Genomic DNA, 18,364 nt, shown 5'->3' with positions numbered 1-18,364 from the left:
GGCATGAGCATCAGTTTTCTCCATCTGGTCCTTGTGCTCCTCTATACACCGTGGAGGTCGCACCATTTCCTGTGTCTTCCATATCTCCTGCATGAGGCATGTCTCCTGGGAGGAGGAGATACATTTGGTCTCACCTTCTGACAAAAATAAATATTGGCGCCCTTTAGGCCCGGTTCTGATTGATGAGGAATAAATCCAAAGCACAGATGCCTGAAAGCAAAAACTGTCTCTCTGTGACATTTAAACCTTTCAGTGGCAAAGCGAGATGGTCAGGAGAGTCCGGCTGTCCTCAGGGAATTCCCCACAGTGTGTGTGTGTGTGTGTGTGTGTGTGCAGTCCATCTTCCCACTAAACAGAAGAGGATTGATGGAGTGGGAGGAAGGAGAGAGGAGAGGGAGGATAAGTGAGACACTCATCTTCTCTGACAGAACCCCTCTCCCTCTCTCTCTCCCTCTATCCTCCATCTCTCTCTCTCCCTCTCTCAGATATAAACTCAACCTGACCCGACACTTGGCTCTTTTTCTCTTTTTTCTTTTTCCTTCCGGCAGAAACAATTCAGCTTTTAATGTTTCGAAGCATTAAATACACAGAACCAGAGAGAGAGAGAGAGAGAGAGAGAGAGAGAGAGAGAGAGATTTAACATGTATTATGTAAATCTCTCTCTCTCTTTCACACACACAGACACACCTTCATTAAAGGTAAACTTCTAGCAGGTTCTCTGGGTTCCTTCACCCTGCTGTAGATGTAAACACTGTTTCTGGGGTTCAGCTGCTGGGGGAAGAGTTGTGGTGTAAATTGTTTGGAAGCTCTTTTAAAACACGCACACAAACACACACACACACACACACAAACACACACACACACACACACACACAAACACACACACACACACAAACACACACACACACACACACACACACACAAACACACACACACAAACACACACACACTCACACACACACACACACACTCACACACACACACACACACACACGGGAGTCAGACCTGAGCAGTGACACGTTCACATGTGACACGCCACCTGGAAACATCTAAACACTTAGAGAACTCTTTGTGGAAATAGTGATGTATTTATTTGTGTTTGATTACAGCAGGATGAGGGACTGCATTCACACGACACAGCGACACGTGAGCTTCACTTACAGACGTGTTCCACACGGAGGCGAGGTCTCAGAGAACGTGCGGTTTCTCCCGCTGTCAGATTCCAACTCTCGTTATCATGTACAGCGACGATACAGAGTAAAAGGAATAAGTCTCGGAAGGAAGGAGCGGAGATGGCTGGAGTGTGTATAGTGTGTGTTTTCACACTAATTAGTGTGTTTATCTAATCTCTGCTGTATCTTCTTATCTTTAGAAGGTGTGTATAGGCCACGCCCCCAGAGACAGTTGCATCCTTCTGGTTCTAAGAGTTCAAATTCCATCTGCATGATAATGAAGCTGCAAGCATGTCAGGTCTGTGTGTGTGTGTGTGTCTTTATTTTGCAGTGTGTGACAAACTCGACTCGTCTGATCTCGACACAGTGCGTGTTTGTGTTTTTTTCTCCACCATGTTTCTCTTTCACCCACGCCTTATTTTTCCCTTTCACTGAGAAAAGATGGAAAGAGTCACAAACATGACTTACCCATCATGCATTGCACCACAGAAAAGCAAACACACACACACACACACACAGAGCTGTGTGTTTGCTTTGCTGTGGTCCCCAAATCCCTGTTTCTGTTTTACATGAAAGCAAGACAAGAACTCAAAAAGTTACACAATGGATATACAGCAACAGAGTGTGTGTGTGTGTGTGTGTGAGAGTGTGTGAGTGAGTGTGTGAGTGTGGGTGTGTGTGAGGATGTGAGTGTGTGTGTGTGAGGATGTGAATTGATTTGTGGTTTTTAAATACAGTCAAATAAGCACATGTAAAGTAGAGAAACAACAAAAGAGCTTCTACTGAGGATTCTATTGATATTGAGGAACCCACAAGAGCAGCAATAAACAGGAATAAATGATTGTGTGTGTGTGTGTGTGTGTGTGTGTGGGGCTCATGGGAAAGCTTTATTGTGCTGAGGAGGCTTTTAAAAGTGCGTTGATTGCTAATCCGAAGAGTGAAAATGTGCACCCTTTACCCTGCAAAATAAATAATATCCCAAAAATAAATAATCTAGTGAAATAAATAATGTCCTTCTGTCAGAAGTCTTCAGCTCCATAAATAATTCATCGCCACGGCGACGCCCATCTTCATATCACACACAATCATTTATCCAGCATGCGTGTCAGGTGCAGCGCTGCAGAAGAAAAACAATGCGACTGCATGATGAAATCCTACTCACACACACACACACACACACACCTTTCTAGAAGATGAGGAAGATAAATCTGTTGTTGCCGTTTATCTTTCCCACAGCCACATTTTCACGACTTCTCAGATAATCAGAGGCCGAGCGCAATATTGGATCTCTTTTGTCAGTTTTGACGCAGAGCGCCGTTTCCACGCCAAAAAAATTCAATAAATTCAGAATAAATTCTCGTAAAAAGACCCTCGCTGAGCTTGCTGTCTCTCTAACTCAATAACCGTAATGACAAAAAAGTCATAGAGAAGCGAGCGAGAAGGTGTGTGTGTGTGTTAGTGTGTGTGTTAGTGTGTGTGTTAGTGTGTACATAGAAGTGAGTGAGGTGTGTGTTCGTCAGCTCCGAGCAGAGAGATTAAAAACAAAGGAGGTAAACAAATTAAAAACAAAACCATTTCGACTAAAAACACACAAATATTACAAAAATATAAAAGTTGGATTTGTTTTGAAATTTAAACAGAATGTAGATTTTACTTTTCTACAACTTCAACTTCACTCTCTGAACAGAGTTTAATACAGAAATGAACAGAAATGAACAGAAATGAACAGAAATGAACAGAAATGCAGCCGACAAACACCAAGAAATACAAAACATTTTACCTTTCACTGAAACAACTCAAATACAATAGTGTGTGTTATAGTGTATTATTGTGTATTATAGTGTATTATTGTGTATTATAGTGTATTGGTGTGTATTGGTGTGTATTATTGTGTATTATTGTGTATTATAGTGTATTATAGTGTATTATAGTGTATTGGTGTGTATTATTGTGTATTATTGTGTATTATAGTGTATTATAGTGTATTGGTGTGTATTATTGTGTATTATTGTGTATTATAGTGTATTATTGTGTATTATAGTGTATTGGTGTGTATTATTGTGTATTATTGTGTATTATAGTGTATTATAGTGTATTATAGTGTATTGGTGTGTATTATTGTGTATTATTGTGTATTATAGTGTATTATAGTGTATTGGTGTGTATTATTGTGTATTATTGTGTATTATAGTGTATTATTGTGTATTATAGTGTATTGGTGTGTATTATTGTGTATTATTGTGTATTATAGTGTATTAGTGTGTATTATAGTGTATTAGTGTGTATTATTGTGTATTATAGTGTATTAGTGTGTATTATAGTGTATTAGTGTGTATTGGTGTGTATTATTGTGTATTAGTGTGTATTATAGTGTATTGGTGTGTATTATAGTGTATTATTGTGTATTATAGTGTATTATTGTGTATTAGTGTGTATTAGTGTGTATTATAGTGTATGATTGTGTATTAGTGTGTATTAGTGTTTATTATAGTGTATTAGTGTGTATTATAGTGTATTATTGTGTATTAGTGTGTATTAGTTTGTATTATAGTGTATTATTGTGTATTATAGTGTATTATTGTGTATTATTGTGTATTAGTGTGTATTATAGTGTATGATTGTTTATTAGTGTGTATTATAGTGTATTATTGTGTATTATAGTGTATTATTGTGTATTAGTGTGTATTATAGTGTATTATTGTGTATTAGTGTGTATTATAGTGTATGATTGTGTATTATAGTGTATTAGTGTGTATTATTGTGTATTATAGTGTATTATAGTGTATTAGTGTGTATTATATTATATTAGTGTGTATTATTGTGTATTATAGTGTATTAGTGTGTATTATTGTGTATTAGTGTGTATTATAGTGTATTAGTGTGTATTAGTGTTTATTATAGTGTATTAATGTATATTAGTGTGTATTATAGTGTATTTGTGTTTATTATTGTGTATTAGTGTGTATTATATTATATTAGTGTGTATTATAGTGTATTAGTGTTTATTATTGTGTATTAGTGTGTATTATATTATATTAGTGTGTATTATTGTGTATTATAGTGTATTATAGTGTATTATTGTGTATTAGTGTGTATTATAGTGTATTAGTGTGTATTATAGTGTATTAGTGTGTATTATTGTGTATTATAGTGTATTAGTGTGTATTATTGTGTATTATAGTGTATTAGTGTGTATTATAGTGTATTATAGTGTATTATAGTGTATTAGTGTGTATTAGTGTTTATTATAGTGTATTAATGTATATTAGTGTGTATTATAGTGTATTAGTGTGTATTATATTATATTAGTGTGTATTATTGTGTATTGGTGTGTATTATTGTGTATTATTGTGTATTATTGTGTATTATAGTGTATTAGTGTGTATTATAGTGTATTAGTGTGTATTATAGTGTATTAGTGTGTATTATTGTGTATTATAGTGTATTAGTGTGTATTATAGCGTATTATTGTGTATTATAGTGTATTAGTGTGTATTATTGTGTATTATAGTGTATTATTGTGTATTAGTGTGTATTATAGTGTATTATAGTGTATTAGTGTGTATTAGTGTGTATTAGTGTTTATTATAGTGTATTAGTGTGTATTATTGTGTATTAGTGTTTATTATAGTGTATTATAGTGTATTAGTGTGTATTATTGTGTATTAGTGTGTATTAGTGTGTATTAGGTGTATTATAGTGTATTAGTGTTTATTATAGTGTATTATTGTGTATTATTGTGTATTATTGTGTATTATTGTGTATTATAGTGTATTATAGTGTATTAGTGTGTATTATAGTGTATTAGTGTGTATTATTGTTTATTAGTGTGTATTATAGTGTATTAGTGTTTATTATAGTGTATTATTGTGTATTATTGTGTATTATTGTGTATTATAGTGTATTATAGTGTATTAGTGTGTATTATAGTGTATTAGTGTGTATTATTGTTTATTAGTGTGTATTATAGTGTATTATTGTGTATTATAGTGTATTAGTGTGTATTATTGTGTATTATTGTGTATTATAGTGTATTAGTGTGTATTATTGTGTATTAGTGTGTATTATAGTGTATTATTGTGTTTTATAGTGTATTAGTGTGTATTATTGTGTATTATTATGTATTATAGTGTATTAGTGTGTATTATAGTGTATTATTGTGTATTTGTGTGTATTATAGTGTATTATTGTGTATTATAGTGTATTAGTGTGTATTATAGTGTATTATTGTGTTTTATAGTGTATTAGTGTGTATTATTGTGTATTATTATGTATTATAGTGTATTAGTGTGTATTATAGTGTATTATTGTGTATTTGTGTGTATTATAGTGTATTATTGTGTATTATAGTGTATTAGTGTGTATTATATTATATTAGTGTGTATTATTGTGTATTATAGTGTATTAGTGTGTATTATAGTGTATTATTGTGTATTATAGTGTATTATTGTGTATTATATTGTATTATAGTGTATTATAGTGTATTAGTGTGTATTATTGTTTATTAGTGTGTATTATAGTGTATTATTGTGTATTATAGTGTATTATAGTGTATTGGTGTGTATTATTGTGTATTATTGTGTATTATAGTGTATTATTGTGTATTATAGTGTATTGGTGTGTATTATTGTGTATTATTGTGTATTATAGTGTATTATAGTGTATTGGTGTGTATTAGTGTGTATTATTGTGTATTATAGTGTATTATTGTGTATTATAGTGTATTGGTGTGTATTATTGTGTATTATTGTGTATTATAGTGTATTATAGTGTATTATAGTGTATTGGTGTGTATTATTGTGTATTATTGTGTATTATAGTGTATTATAGTGTATTGGTGTGTATTATTGTGTATTATTGTGTATTATAGTGTATTATTGTGTATTATAGTGTATTGGTGTGTATTATTGTGTATTATTGTGTATTATAGTGTATTAGTGTGTATTATAGTGTATTAGTGTGTATTATTGTGTATTATAGTGTATTAGTGTGTATTATAGTGTATTAGTGTGTATTGGTGTGTATTATTGTGTATTAGTGTGTATTATAGTGTATTAGTGTGTATTATAGTGTATTGGTGTGTATTATAGTGTATTATTGTGTATTATAGTGTATTATTGTGTATTAGTGTGTATTAGTGTGTATTATAGTGTATGATTGTGTATTAGTGTGTATTAGTGTTTATTATAGTGTATTAGTGTGTATTATAGTGTATTATTGTGTATTAGTGTGTATTATAGTGTATGATTGTTTATTAGTGTGTATTATAGTGTATTATTGTGTATTATAGTGTATTATTGTGTATTAGTGTGTATTATAGTGTATTATTGTGTATTAGTGTGTATTATAGTGTATGATTGTGTATTATAGTGTATTAGTGTGTATTATAGTGTATTATAGTGTATTAGTGTGTATTAGTGTTTATTGTAGTGTATTAATGTATATTAGTGTGTATTATAGTGTATTAGTGTTTATTATTGTGTATTAGTGTGTATTATATTATATTAGTGTGTATTATTGTGTATTATAGTGTATTAGTGTGTATTATTGTGTATTAGTGTGTATTATAGTGTATTAGTGTGTATTAGTGTTTATTATAGTGTATTAATGTATATTAGTGTGTATTATAGTGTATTTGTGTTTATTATTGTGTATTAGTGTGTATTATATTATATTAGTGTGTATTATAGTGTATTAGTGTTTATTATTGTGTATTAGTGTGTATTATATTATATTAGTGTGTATTATTGTGTATTATAGTGTATTATAGTGTATTATTGTGTATTAGTGTGTATTATAGTGTATTAGTGTGTATTATAGTGTATTAGTGTGTATTATTGTGTATTATAGTGTATTAGTGTGTATTATTGTGTATTATAGTGTATTAGTGTGTATTAGTGTTTATTATAGTGTATTAATGTATATTAGTGTGTATTATAGTGTATTAGTGTGTATTATATTATATTAGTGTGTATTATTGTGTATTGGTGTGTATTATTGTGTATTATTGTGTATTATTGTGTATTATAGTGTATTAGTGTGTATTATAGTGTATTAGTGTGTATTATTGTGTATTATAGTGTATTAGTGTGTATTATTGTGTATTATAGTGTATTAGTGTGTATTATAGTGTATTAGTGTGTATTATAGCATATTAGTGTGTATTATAGCGTATTATTGTGTACTATAGTGTATTAGTGTGTATTATAGTGTATTATAGTGTATTATAGTGTATTATAGTGTATTAGTGTGTATTAGTGTTTATTATAGTGTATTAATGTATATTAGTGTGTATTATAGTGTATTAGTGTGTATTATATTATATTAGTGTGTATTATTGTGTATTGGTGTGTATTATTGTGTATTATTGTGTATTATTGTGTATTATAGTGTATTAGTGTGTATTATAGCGTATTAGTGTGTATTATAGTGTATTAGTGTGTATTATTGTGTATTATAGTGTATTAGTGTGTATTATAGCGTATTATTGTGTATTATAGTGTATTAGTGTGTATTATTGTGTATTATAGTGTATTATTGTGTATTAGTGTGTATTATAGTGTATTATAGTGTATTAGTGTGTATTAGTGTGTATTAGTGTTTATTATAGTGTATTAGTGTGTATTATTGTGTATTAGTGTTTATTATAGTGTATTATAGTGTATTAGTGTGTATTATTGTGTATTAGTGTGTATTAGTGTGTATTAGGTGTATTATAGTGTATTAGTGTTTATTATAGTGTATTATTGTGTATTATTGTGTATTATTGTGTATTATAGTGTATTATAGTGTATTAGTGTGTATTATAGTGTATTAGTTTGTATTATTGTTTATTAGTGTGTATTATAGTGTATTAGTGTTTATTATAGTGTATTATTGTGTATTATTGTGTATTATTGTGTATTATAGTGTATTATAGTGTATTAGTGTGTATTATAGTGTATTAGTGTGTATTATTGTTTATTAGTGTGTATTATAGTGTATTATTGTGTATTATAGTGTATTAGTGTGTATTATTGTGTATTATTGTGTATTATAGTGTATTAGTGTGTATTATTGTGTATTAGTGTGTATTATAGTGTATTATTGTGTTTTATAGTGTATTAGTGTGTATTATTGTGTATTATTATGTATTATAGTGTATTAGTGTGTATTATAGTGTATTATTGTGTATTTGTGTGTATTATAGTGTATTATTGTGTATTATAGTGTATTAGTGTGTATTATAGTGTATTATTGTGTTTTATAGTGTATTAGTGTGTATTATTGTGTATTATTATGTATTATAGTGTATTAGTGTGTATTATAGTGTATTATTGTGTATTTGTGTGTATTATAGTGTATTATTGTGTATTATAGTGTATTAGTGTGTATTATATTATATTAGTGTGTATTATTGTGTATTATAGTGTATTAGTGTGTATTATAGTGTATTATTGTGTATTATAGTGTATTATTGTGTATTATATTGTATTATAGTGTATTATAGTGTATTAGTGTGTATTATTGTTTATTAGTGTGTATTATAGTGTATTATTGTGTATTATAGTGTATTATTGTGTATTATAGTGTATTAGTGTGTATTATAGTGTATTATTGTGTATTATTCTGTATTAGTGTGTATTAGTCTACATGATTGTGTATTATTGTTTAGTTTACACAGTTAGAATGAACCTTAGTGGTTATTACCGTGAGTGAATCTACACACTAATTAGTGACTAATTAGCATAACTGAATTAAAAGCTATTATTATCTGATCCCTGACATTGCTATCATTTAATCAATGAGAATAGCGGTGTGTCGTTTATTAGCATACAGCATCATTAACATAGCCCTGAGTTTAAAATGACTGAATCAATCTGAAGGAATCAATTAAATTGATTCAGATTCAGATCAACGCACATGACATCACTAACCACAGACATCACTGACCACATGACTATCTGCAAGCACAGGACTAATCTCTTACATCACTACACACACACACACACACACACACACACAACAGTGAGAGAATGAGTGATTCCTGTTTTTCTCTATGGTGAGTGAGATCAGGGAGTAACAGATATCTTCCACATCATTACATTTAACTAGAAGGTGTTAAGATCTGTCACGTCTTTCATTAATAAATTCTAATTGTTGATAATTCTCTTGTTATTCCTGTATACCAGCATTACTGAACACACACACACACACAAACACACACTCACACACACTGTCTTTCTGCTGTGTGTTTATTCTTCTCTTTATTCCTATAATTGTTAAATGCTAATTCATAATTAACAGTATGTGATTTCACTCCTCACACTACAGCTCTGCTCTTCATCATCATCATCATCATCATCATCGTCGTTATCATGCATATTAGTGAAGTGTTTTGAACGTTGTTATTTTCTCTTGCAGGTCTTAGTGACGCTGATGGAACAATAACAAGCAAAATTGTTGGCATCTCTTACCCCTTGTGTTCAGTTTGTGTTTTTAATGAAGAAAATTTTATTGCAGAGACAAAATTCAGGACATTTTGAGCTTCAAGAGACATGAAAGTTATTAAAACTGATGAAAAGATTAAAAATAAGAACGATGTGCTGTACATACGTTTGATTTGAGAGGTTCAAATAAATAGTACAGATGTATGAGATGTTCTGGGTTGATGGGTCAGCAGTGAACACACACACACACACACACAGGCTAATTAGCAAAGCCGCTCTCTGTCTCTGAGTTTAAACAGCGAGAGCTCAAAGGAGCGCGATCCTGCTGAGGCCATCGATCAAAGCTGCCTCCACCTGTGGAGAACCTTATCGTCTGAGAAAGTGGGCGAGCGTGTGTTTATCTGCTAACACATCACACACCTCGCGGCCTGAACTCTCTGTCCTGCAGTGTGACCGCACTAAGCTGCATTGATCTGTCAGACTGGGCTGTGTGTCTTAGGGATTAGCTCTGCATCTTCACTTCGGCGAGTCCGACTCTGGTCATGTGACATCTACAGATCTCTTCTTGTTTATCGAGCGAATGTTTATGAAGTGGAGAGAGAAAAGGAGAGAAAGACATGGCCTGTCGAGATTTCTGCCGTTTAAAGAAACCAAAAACATCACAAGATGCTTTAAACAGAGCTGGAACATCAGACTGAGTAATAATCAGAGGGTCAGTAGCGAAGCGAGGCCGTATTACTGACCTTCACGACTTCACCTGCATCCACATGAAGATGAAGACGTTCATGAGAACGAGAGATGAGATGTTTTTATTGTTTTTATTGTTTTTATCGAGTGTAAATCAGAGTGATGGTGGTCTTCAGGCATGTCTGAGAGCGGTGTCTGTGATGCTGTACATTTATTCATCATCACACACAGCAGACTCTTATTCACTCCATTCTCTCTCTTTCACCAGGATAAATCTTTACACATGATCTGTACACTCTACACACACATCACACTCTTGCCCTTTTGTTTGCCATGGACTATGTGTGTGAACATTTATTAAATTTAATTCCAATTATTTGCTATTAGACCGTAGCGGCTGTGGAATATCTGTAAACACCAGAAACTGTTTATTTAACCTTTATAGAAGGAGTATCAGGTGTCAGTGATGTGCTACAGTCACAGAGAGAGAGAGAGAGAGAGAGAGAGAGGAGTGTGAGAGAATGATAGTAAGAGTGTTTATCTTAGCTCTAATATCACTGAGATCAGGAAGTAACTGGTATCTCTGACGTTCCACATCATTCCACTTCATTAATAAACGAGAGTGTACTGGTTGATGAGCGTCTGTGGAATCACGGTCCACTCTGTGCTTCTGTGAATTTTCTTTAAGGTCAGAGACACAGTGCTGTGTTCTTGAACAAACTCTGGGTTCTTCCAGGAGACAGGTTTAATACTGACATCACACGGACCTTTCACATGGACGTTTCACACAGGCTTCTACTTACATGATATCGAGGAGTTTGATAAGAGCACACACACACACACACACACATTCATGGGATTGATGAACGTTTCCTTTCCCTGGTTAAAGCACTGAGGCGACTGTTGGCTTCCATCTCTGTGTTCTCCACTGGCTTCAGATTTCTGTGACTTTTAATGAAAGACTAAATTAAAAGTTCTGCTCGAATTATCTGATTTTTGGGTCACACTTTTCCTCATGCCTTCCAACTTTATTACTGTATGCAAATTAATAAAGTTCACACACGCTTTAATCGATGATTGTTTAAATGTAAATAAAATCCACTTGCACTCACAAATGTTCATTAAATTAACTTCTAAAAATAATTTTAATCTAAATTAATACAAATTAAATTATGGCAGGTTCAGAGATTTACTTAATCATGGATCCCTAATAATAATAATAATAATAATAATAATAATAATAATAATAATAATAATAATAAATTCGTGAATTGGTTATTTCATTAAGTTTTTTTCTAAGCATGTTATCTAAAACATGTTCTCAACACTCAGTAATGAATATGTATGATCAGGTCATGTTAGGACATGTGGTTATGACTCGGGGTGTGGTTAAGAGATATGGGTGTGGTTATGACACAAGGGTGTGGTTATAATATGAGAGTGTGGTTATGAGATGAGGGTGTGGTTATGACACAAGGGTGTGGTTATGAGATGGCTGTGTGATTATGAGATTGGGGTGTGGTTATGAGATGGGGGTGTGGTTATGAGATGGGGTGTGATTATGAGTTTGGGGTGTGATTATGATATGGGGGTATGGTTATGAGATGGGGGTGTGATTATGATATGGGGGTATGGTTATGAGATGGGGGTGTGATTATGATATGGGGGTGTGGTTATGAGATGGGGTGTGATTATGAGATTGGGTTGTAATTAAGAGATGGGGGAGTGATTATGAATTTGGGGTGTGATTATGAGATTAGGGTGTGATTATGAATTTGGGGTGTGATTATGAGATTAGGGTGTGATTATGATATGGGGGTGTGGTTATGAGATGGGGTGTGATTATGAGATTGGGGTATAATTATGAGATGGGGGTGTGATTATGAGTTTGGGGTGTGATTATGAGATTAGGGTGTGATTATGATATGGGGGTGTGGTTATGAGATGGGGTGTGATTATGAGATTGGGGTGTGATTATGAGTTTGGGGTGTGATTATGAGATTAGGGTGTGATTATGATATGGGGGTGTGGTTATGAGATGGGGTGTGATTATGAGATTGGGGTGTGATTATGAGTTTGGGGTGTGATTATGAGATTAGGGTGTGATTATGATATGGGGTGTGGTTATGAGATGGGGGTGTGGTTATGAGATGGGGTGTGATTATGAGATGGGGGTGTGATTATGAGATGGGGGTGTGATTATGAGATTAGGGTGTGATTATGATATGGGGGTGTGGTTATGAGATGGGGTGTGATTATGAGATTGGGGTATAATTATGAGATGGGAGTGTGATTATGAGTTTGGGGTGTGATTATGAGATTAGGGTGTGATTATGATATGGGGGTGTGGTTATGAGATGGGGTGTGATTATGAGATTGGGGTATAATTATGAGATGGGAGTGTGATTATGATATGGGGGTGTGGTTATGAGATTAGGGTGTGATTATGATATGGGGGTGTGGTTATGAGATGGGGTGTGATTATGAGATTGGGGTATAATTATGAGATGGGAGTATGATTATGATATGGGGGTGTGGTTATGAGATTAGGGTGTGATTATGATATGGGGGTGTGGTTATGAGATGGGGTGTGATTGTGAGATTGGGGTATAATTATGAGATGGGGGTGTGATTATGAGTTTGGGGTGTGATTATGAGATTAGGGTGTGATTATGATATGGGGGTGTGGTTATGAGATGGGGTGTGGTTATGAGATGGGGTGTGATTATGAGATTAGGGTGTGATTATGATATGGGGGTGTGGTTATGAGATGGGGTGTGATTATGAGATGGGGTGTGGTTATGAGATGGGGTGTGATTATGAGATTAGGGTGTGATTATGATATGGGGGTGTGGTTATGAGATGGGGTGTGGTTATGAGATGGGGTGTGGTTATGAGATGGGGTGTGATTATGAGATTAGGGTGTGATTATGATATGGGGGTGTGGTTATGATATGGGGTGTGATTATGAGATGGGGTGTGGTTATGAGATGGGGTGTGATTATGAGATTAGGGTGTGATTATGATATGGGGGTGTGGTTATGAGATGGGGTGTGGTTATGAGATGGGGTGTGGTTATGAGATGGGGTGTGATTATGAGATTAGGGTGTGATTATGATGTGGGGGTGTGGTTAGGAGGTGGGGTGTGATTATGATATGGGGGTGTGGTTATGAGATGGGGTGTGATTATGAGATGGGGTGTGATTATGATATGGGGGTGTGGTTATGAGATGGGGTGTGATTATGAGATGGGGTGTGGTTATGAGATGGGGTGTGATTATGAGATTAGGGTGTGATTATGAGATGGGGTGTGATTATGAGATGGGGTGTGGTTATGAGATGGGGTGTGATTATGAGATTAGGGTGTGATTATGATATGGGGGTGTTTTAACTCAAACGTAAAGCACAAAGGGAAAAAAATCTATATTACAGCTTAAAGTAAAATATTGAACAAAGCCTGAATGTTTAATGTTTTGATTTTGTTGAAGACTTCATAAAGTTTACATCAGGATTTAATACCAGAGCTGGACCGAGCAGGATGGGAACGCCGCAGAGACGGAGCTACACTCCACAGAAGTGTTTTAGAAGTTTGGGAATAAACGGGGAATGTTAGGCGGGCCTGAATTAAGATTAAAATAAAATAAATTCCTTACACAATAATCATAGACAGTGGATCTGAAGGTACGAGCCATGTGGCTGAAACTGTCGAGTGTTCCAGTACTAGAGCAGAAAAAATGAAGAATCTACAGTCTTTAGGTTGTAGTGAGGGCTTTTATTTAACACGCCTGACCTGCTAACAGACGCCGGGTCTCGCCTTTTATTCTCCACGTTTCCTTTCTCAGATTTTTCTGCATCTATAAAATGCCCTGAAGCAGCTAAACCGCGGGATCGCTCGCCCACTCCACTGCCGTGAAGAAACTCTCCTGGAAAACATCACATGAAGAATAAACCATTTCAGATTCAGCACTGTGGATCTTCTCAGGATCTCCTCAGACCAGCTGGAGAGCAGTGCATAGTGCATTTTTCCCTTTGCTTTGTATAAAACATCAACAAACAATGATGATGATCCTAGATGGTGTGTAGGAAGCTCAACACTTTCACACTTTCTACAGCATGTCGTCCTCAGGTTCTTCTCAGTGTGGACTTGGTGAACTCTGTAGAAGTCTGAACATATCTCTACACTGATTTAAAGCAGATTTTCAATGAACGGTGTACAGCGTTTCACAGATAGGGAGATTATGCCCCTCCCACCCAGACGACATGGCCAGTTTGCTCTCACTGTGCTCTCAAGGCTCTGGACATGCGTGGAACTGTTGGGATTTGAACTCATGATCTCCAGATAACATCATGATGGAGACGTTCCTCACACATTTTTACGATTGCTGATGGAGTGGAGGGATGTAGCTGAGGTTGAGGAACTGTCCGATTTCACACAGTAGTAGTGTATACATTCAATTCTAAACAAACAAACAAATAATCCGTTGTGGTTTAGGCCACGCCCATGTTGGGGATGAAAAACCGAATAGAGACATAGATATTTTGAGCATCGTTACAGATAAAGTTGGAGCATCGTGGATTGTGGATCAGATCTGTTAACAGCTCTGTGCTGGAGTCTGATCTATATCAATGAAATCTGATCACAAATACATCTGATTAAAAATGAAGCGTTGTGGTTAGAGAAGTAAACGTCTGATTCCGCGAGTCGATTGTTCTTCCTTTCACCGCTTCATCTCTGACTGTAAGTGTGATGTATTTTTTTCAGGAAATGTATTTTATTGTCATTTGCAAAAGTTTTTCCATAAAATGTTATTATTATTATTATTATTATTATTATTATTATTATTATTATTATTATTATTATTATTATTCCTAAGGTTCCTGATGGGTTGTTGCTGATTCTCTCATTAGTATGTTAATCCGTTATAAAGCTCCAGCAGCTGCAGGTTAATGGTATTATTGTGTCTTTGTCTTTAATCCCTCTGTAATTGCGCTCAGTCTCGCTGAATCCTTAATGGCTGACATCCACGTTTATGTATTTAAAGGTCACGTGGCCGCAGCTTTAAAAGCCAGCGTTTGGAAATTACAGGCAGATTTGTGATGGTCGAGCAGGTCAGTCGTCTCAGCACCGTAAAAAAGCAGGTCGAATCCAGAATTGATTAGAGCAGAGCCATAAATCCCCGGATGTAAAAATAAAAATTAAAGAACAATGTTGTGTCCGGTGTCGGAGCTGTAAATACGTCCCGTGTCCAATCCCTTCTCCGGGAGTGTGTGTGTGCGTGTGTCTGTGTGAATTATAGCCGTGTTGGACATGTTTATGTCTAATCTCGCCTTTCAGAGTCAATTAGCTCTTATTCTCAGCAGGTAAAGTCTACCGTAATGGACTGGGGGTAATTAGACTGCTGAGGATTTACATTTCTGGGGATTAAATGTCATTTTTATTGGCGTTCTTGTTCTTCTTTAATTCTGGAAAAGATTAATATGACACTGGCTCCTTGGCAGATGAGTCACGCTCACATGCTGCTGAACAGAACACGTTTATCAAAGAAACATGAAATACGGCGATGAGCTCATGCAGCCGGCTCTGTCCCAAACACCGGCACTCATGCTCAGTCAGGGTTCTAGTCTCAAACACTAGCACACACAGAGCTGTTTAATGGAGTGGGGATATTACAGGTGTAAATTACCCATAATGCACTAATGTGTTTATGAATGTAAGGTTAAATCTTTTATCTGGAACTGGGAGCTGGAGATCACGTGCATTAGTCTCACACTCTAACGCTGGGTTAGACAGTTAGCTAGCACGCTGTTAGCAAACAGTCAGTAGAGGATTTGTGTGTGAAACATTTTCATTCGTTACAGAGTTCAAATCAGCTCTAATTAACACTTTCATCAGAGTGTTTAAGGCTCCAGTTGATAGGAAAGTCATTTTAACACGTGTGTGTGCTCCTCAGCGGCGAGTTCGATGTCCAATAACGTGTGAAAGCCTGTGAGAGGTCTGGAGATCTGCTCCATGACCCTCTTTAAGTAACTACTGAGGAAACCACAGAGGAACCCACTGAGAAAACCACAGAGGAAATCACAGAGGAACCCCACGAGGAAACCGCCAAGGAACCCACTGTGGAACCACTGAGGAAACCACTGAGCTCTGTGCTCAACACCATGACTTCTGGAAACAAGCAAATAATATTGCCATAAACAGTTAAGTGAGCTAATAAAACTGACACACATAGCCGTGAGCGTTGTGATTATAAGCCCCGCCTCCAAACGAGCTCTGAATCAGTGGACAGTGTGGACCGGTGTATTCAGACGGAGATGAACAGACTCGGAGGATTTTAATAACTCTGTTATTTGGACTCCTGACAATCAGCTTCCTGCTCTAATGCCTGTCATTGTCACTGCTTTAATGCAGACACTGAGTTTAAAGAAAGCAGGAAAAAGAAAGAAAGTCAGCCTGAGGAGAGGCGGAGCGTCACGTCTGTGGGACTGGAGATCCAGTGTTTTTCAGAGAGTTTTAATTTCATTTTAATTTGAGAAAGTGGCGATATGATCCGGTGTTTAATATCCTGTGAGCAGTTCATTAAAGCAGAAAGAGAAAGAGTGCTGAGATAAATTCATGAATCATCTCCATAAAAAAAGGAGTTTTAGGTTTTACGGATGAAGACCTGAGCCAAGAGGAAGCGAGGAGATGGAGAAGAGAACAGGTCCTGAAGCTGAAGCCAGAGGAACCGCAGCACCGAGAGTTTCATCTCTCTGATCTGAAGGTTTGAGGTTTGAGGCCGAGACACAGACGAGCGAGAGGGACTGAGATCTGGAGAAGAAAGAATAATGATGAAGTCCGAGTTAACGATCGCTCCTTCATGCTTCTCTTTTACAACACTAATAATGAAACCTGGGAAGCTTTTATCTACAAAGATTTAAAGTGATTTTAATTGAAGTGCTGCTCTTAAGATGGACAGCTAAAATTACTGCCTTCAGAAGACCCTCAATTCACTGCGCTACAGGAGGAAGGAGTGGAAATGAGACTGATGGAGAAACGCTGTTAGTAAAGCAAGGAACTCTTAGTCTGTTAAAACAAATAAAGAAATAAATAAATAAACTAATAAATAATTCAAACTACAAATTGTGCCTCAACAATTTCAAATAACCTGTATATTTTAGAACTATTAAGAAATCTCATAAATTCAACATGGAGACAAATCTAGGAGGAATAAATAAATAAACGAACAAACTAATAAATAACCGTGTCTCATGTTGGCTTTTGTTTGTTTTTTTCCCTGTGTATGTAGTTTCCTGCTCATTTCAGCCCGATAGTGACTCCAGATATCGGATAGCAGAGATCGGATCTTTGGAGTGAACGTGTGGGACAGCGCTGTCGAGGATAAACAGAAGTAGAGAGTGTTATATGATTAATCCTGGACGTTTTGGCTCACGTTCTGCAGCTTTAATGAAATATCTGTACAGATGAGAGCGTGTATCATTAACATCTGACCAATCAGGATAAGGGGGCGGATCCCTGTGCCTGTTACCTGTCAGGTGAGGAAGCTGTGCAGCGTGTCTGCGGGTGTTGAGTCCAGACACACTGACTGGAGACTCAACTGAGCAACCAATCAGAGTGCAGTGTCACTTTCCTGACCACTACAAGCTCATAAACACTCAACAAAGGCTTATTCTAACAGTCTGCAGTTCCATGTAATCGATATCATAACCACTGTGCTTGAGAAATATTATCAAATTAACAAAATTTCACTGTGCTTATTTATCAAGGTTAAATGAATTAGCTGGCGCGTACACACGGAACACAGAGAGCGTGTTATTAAATGCATGTTCCTTAAAAGCTCGTTCTGCCTTTTTTCTCCGTTACAGCACTTCTGAATAGGTCCTATTAATTATATTTGACACATCTTTGTTCTGAATTGCTTGTCTTGACACCAAAATAAAAAATAATAAATAAATAACACCGAACCACTGCAGGGAGGAAAATCAGCAGAAAGGGAAATCTGCAAATTAATCATGCTCAGGATTATTTGCTGTGAAAGCAGGAAGAGACGTGCTTCTGTTCACGACCGCAATAATTTA

The sequence above is a fragment of the Hemibagrus wyckioides genome, linkage group LG08, assembly GCF_019097595.1.
Source record: "Hemibagrus wyckioides isolate EC202008001 linkage group LG08, SWU_Hwy_1.0, whole genome shotgun sequence".
NCBI classification, from domain to species: Eukaryota; Metazoa; Chordata; class Actinopteri; order Siluriformes; family Bagridae; genus Hemibagrus; species Hemibagrus wyckioides.
Note: the sequence above shows the minus strand (reverse complement) of the source record.